This window comes from Limulus polyphemus, unplaced genomic scaffold (genome assembly GCF_000517525.1).
Source record: "Limulus polyphemus unplaced genomic scaffold, Limulus_polyphemus-2.1.2 Scaffold2799, whole genome shotgun sequence".
NCBI classification, from domain to species: Eukaryota; Metazoa; Arthropoda; class Merostomata; order Xiphosura; family Limulidae; genus Limulus; species Limulus polyphemus.
Window position 1 is genome coordinate 117,677 of NW_013668409.1, and position 4,513 is coordinate 122,189.

At 31.2% G+C, this 4,513-nt stretch overlaps 1 protein-coding gene across 1 annotated transcript in view; it reads left to right on the plus strand.

Moving 5' to 3' along the window:
* LOC111087880 (rap guanine nucleotide exchange factor 4-like) overlaps positions 1–4,513 on the plus strand; it is a gene marked incomplete at its 3' end in the record, with an annotated part of 43,452 nt that overhangs the window by 4,149 nt on the left and 34,790 nt on the right. The window lies entirely within an intron of this gene.

A 4,513-nucleotide genomic window follows, 5' to 3' on the forward strand; every position in this document is an offset into this window, starting at 1 on the left:
ATAGTGGGATTGACCGTCTCATTATAACAACCACACGGCTGAAAGGGCGAGCATGTTTGGTGTGACGGAGAATCGAACCCGCGACCCTCAGATTGTGAGTTGAGCGCCTTATCCACCTGGCCATGCCGGGCCATAAAACATTTGTATTGCGTGTATTGTGTATCCGCCCCATTCCTACTATAAGTACTACCATACTTATGATTTGTTTAGTAATAGTTGGTGTATCAGCTTCAACCACTCATAATATTAATTCATGCACTTAAAAATAATGAATGCTTCGTAGGTTTAAAAAACTCGAATAAATTAGTCATGAGGTTTGGAATATCTTTATACAGAAATATTCTGTTTGATATAATTATATTTTTTTTTTGTTGGCATGCAACATATCTATGTTAAACTTTGTTCTAGTTATTTCGAGAAACCGGAAAAGAAATGTTTTAGTTTATAAATATGTATTATCAGTACTGCTCGCTGACATATTCAATATACTCCTTCACAAAGTACATCTGCATTCAAAATTTCACTCACTAAAAGTTGGTTAGAAATTTAAGATGTATATAATCACTATAATGCACAAATTTCATTCAGTGTGGACACTTGAAGAACTAAATAAGTCTATAAATGATATATCAATGTGAAAAGTATTTTGTTAATGTAGAAATACCCTGTCTTTTATTGGTTTTTAACTTTCTGCTTGTGGTACCATTTAGGAGAACACTAAAGAAGAGAATGGAACATTTTGTGTTGTTGATGTGTATTTTTATGCCAAATTTCTAAGTTTGAAACGTTTTTCCTGTGAGCTTAAGAACACATCATGGTTGATGACTTGTAGCTTGCTCATTGCACTCAGTAAGAGTATAATCAGTATCATAAGAACACATCATAGTTGATGACTTGTAGCTAGCCCAATGCACTCAGTAAGAGTATAATTTAGTAGCTTAAGAACACATCATAGTTAATGACTTGAAGCTAGCCCAATACACTCAGTAAGAGTATAATTTAGTAGCTTAAGAACACATCATAGTTGATGACTTGTAGCTAGCCCAATACACTCAGTAAGAGTATAATTTAGTAGCTTAAGAACACATCATAGTTGATGACTTGTAGCTAGCCCAATGCACTCAGTAAGAGTATAATTTAGTAGCTTAAGAACACATCATAGTTGATGATTTGTAGCTAGCCCAATACACTCAGTAAGAGTATAATTAGCATCATAAGAACACATCATAGTTGATGATTTGTAGCTAGCCTAATGCACTCAGTAAGAATATAATTTAGTAGCTTAAGAACACATCATAGTTAATGACTTGTAGCTAGCCCAATGCACTCAGTAAGAGTATAATTAGTATTTTCCTTCGATTTTGCTGACTTTCACAGATGTAAAGTGTCATATGCATAGCCCCTTCCTAATAAAGAAATATAGGGTTAATAGTATTTAGGATTAAACAACAAATAGCTCATCTATTTTAATGATATTACTTCTTTAAACATGAAAGCATTCGAAAGTGTTAGAAAAAACTATATTTATTTATTATATAAATAATTTGGTTGTCGTTCAGTTTTTCCAAATACTTCCACATATTCAACTATCTGTTCAATTTAGGAAGCTTATCCTGAAGAATGTTTCAAATGGACTATTTTGTTTCAGAACAACTTTAAATTTTTTTGGTCACTTTCATACTCCTTCCTTCAGAGACCAAGGACATCGACTTACATTAAAACATCATTCAATAATCTTCATCACCCTTGGTTTAAGAATATTTAACATAATTATAAACCGTGTACTTATGTAGAAGTTCATATGAACATCATACCTCTTCTGTTTAAAACAAGTTAATATCAGTAAGAATCTTAAAAGGTTAGTCATTTTCAGATTTTAAAAAGAATTGATTAGTTGAATCTCATCAATTAAAACACAAACAAAGTATAAAGAAATTTTGGCATTGCAGTATTAGATTGTTCTGTAACTTCTCATCAAAATACTCCGTGATATTTCCAGTAATTCTAGAAAGTAAGATCCACATATTATACAATTTAGTGAGAGTTATGGGAATCGCATGGCGTATCATTATAATTCTCAAAATTATTCTCAGTAATGTTTGTACGCTGTCATTCTAATAATAATATCATTTACTTAATGATTCTTCTAGTAGTTCTATACGGTAACTTGTTGAAATATTAATAAAACTTGACTGTAGAAAATTAAAACCATTAGCTTTACTTTGAGTTTGTAGTTATCATTATAATCAAAATGACAGTTACTGGTACCCCCAGAATTGTAATAAGACATCATTATAGCAATTATTGATAGTCACAGTAATTGTATATTAAAATCACTATGATCTTCAATGTAGTGTCAAATATGAAATCATGTGACGCTCTCTAAAGTTTTCCCTGATACTAGCAGTAATTCTTTAAAAAAATAGTATGATCATCATTGAGTAGTTTGCTAAATCATCACTATAATACTCACAGATACGATGTGATAGAGATAGGATATTACTGCAAGAGAATATAGCACTTTTAACAGTGTTATATTTATTAGCAGTTTCTATATATATCTACCAATACCTCAATTACTTTAATATCTATATTAATTCTGGACTCCTTAACATATGGTTGAGATAGAGATTATATTTCAATTGTAATTTACATTCTAATTACCCTCTTTCACTACCAATCACAAGTATCCAGCAAAATCAGGTCAAGGCTGTACAAGGAATTTCCAATTTCAAGAAACTTTGTGATATTCAAGGTCAATTTTTGGTTTAAGTTCAAGATGAGACATTACGAAGCTAATTAAGTAATGTTGCCTTACACATAAGTAAACCTTAGTGGTTCATGTAGGTGAGTTAAAGCACTGGTACTGTGACGTCATGAAGCCGATGAAGTAAGGATGTATTACATGTTAAATAAACCTTAGTGGTTCATGGTAGCTGAGTTGAAGCATTGGTGATGCAACATTATGAGTCTGATGAAGTAAAGGGTATATTACATGATAAATAAACCATAATGGTTCATAATAGCTGAGTTGAAGCACTGGGCGAGAAAGAAAAGCATTAAGTAGATTTATCTAAGATAAATTCAACTTGACAGCTTAATTTATTAGTTGTCTTAACTACTGCGTTTTTTCTTCTGTAATAATGACTTTAACAAATGACGATATTACTTACCGTAAAAACTGTTTGTCTTCTGATACACATGTGTAGCAGCTTTGTATATATCGTTCTTATATAGGTCACAGGAATAGAACAGTTAGCTCTAAAAAGTAATGGAATAGATATAAATGTTAAAACAACAACTTTGTTTGTAAAAAGACAAAGCTCGTACATATTCATATATTTATCTCTCTGTAGATTTCAGTTTAATTATCACAGTATAATAATAATATGGAAACAAACTGTCATGCCATTTACGTTATGCAAAAAAATCCAAACCAGTCAGAAAAAAATAAAAATAATATTGTATCTTAAGGTGTGTTCGATTAATATCATATCTGAACAAGACTTTTTAATAACAGAACACATAATTTGGTGTTTCTATATGAAATTTTTTTTTGTACAAATTAAAATATCTAATTACAGATTCTATTACTTTACGACCTTTATTTTACAGGACTAACGTATTACGAGGAAAAATAAAGCTCCTAAACGAGTCATAAACGAATTCTAGAAAAGATTAAAATTGTACAGGAAGCAAACTGTTGCTTATCTATCGTTTTCTATTACACCCTTTTACATATGATATGAAGTAGTTTCTCAAGCCTTAAAGAAATTTCTTACATGGTGTTGAAATACGATTTATAAAAGTTATGTTGTATTTTTGCTAAGTTCAGCACTAATAAAGGAACTAATGTATATTGAAGAAGCGCTGTGAAGCCTTTAGTCGTCAGTTCCTGTTTTTTACAGAAAAAAAAAGCTACTGGTGCTCAACATTTCCATTAAATCAATAAATGCAATGATGAATATTTCATTTGTCGTCAGAGTCATCTGTTAAAACCTACGCGCAGTTCCTTTTAAAAGCACACGACACCCCAGGCAGATTTCCTTCTAACAGCGACGTATGAGTAAGCGTGAACAAACAGCTTGCACTTGCCACGGGAGACACCGATGGAAATTTATAGTTAAACATAAATAAAATAAAAACAAAAAAAAATCGTTCAACTCGTGAATGACAAATCAGATTATATTGTTCTGTAAAATATTGCACACGTTGATGGTTTACTAATAGCATCAAAGATAGAAAAATGATAAACTACTCGAAAAGTTAATCATAACAACATTTTATAACTTTTCGAAACTAAATGTATCAAGGATGTTTTATTGGGATTCATGATTGCAATAAGAATCCTCATTTCTAACCTCACCCCGTCAAAAACTAAGAGGGTCTACTTCAGGGGCATATGAGATGAATTCTTGTCTTCTACAACATCATCTCATGTGACACAAACCATATTTACACAGCGTGGTCACAAGTAAATAGACACCACCTTTTCAGAAAAAAATTAAAATTT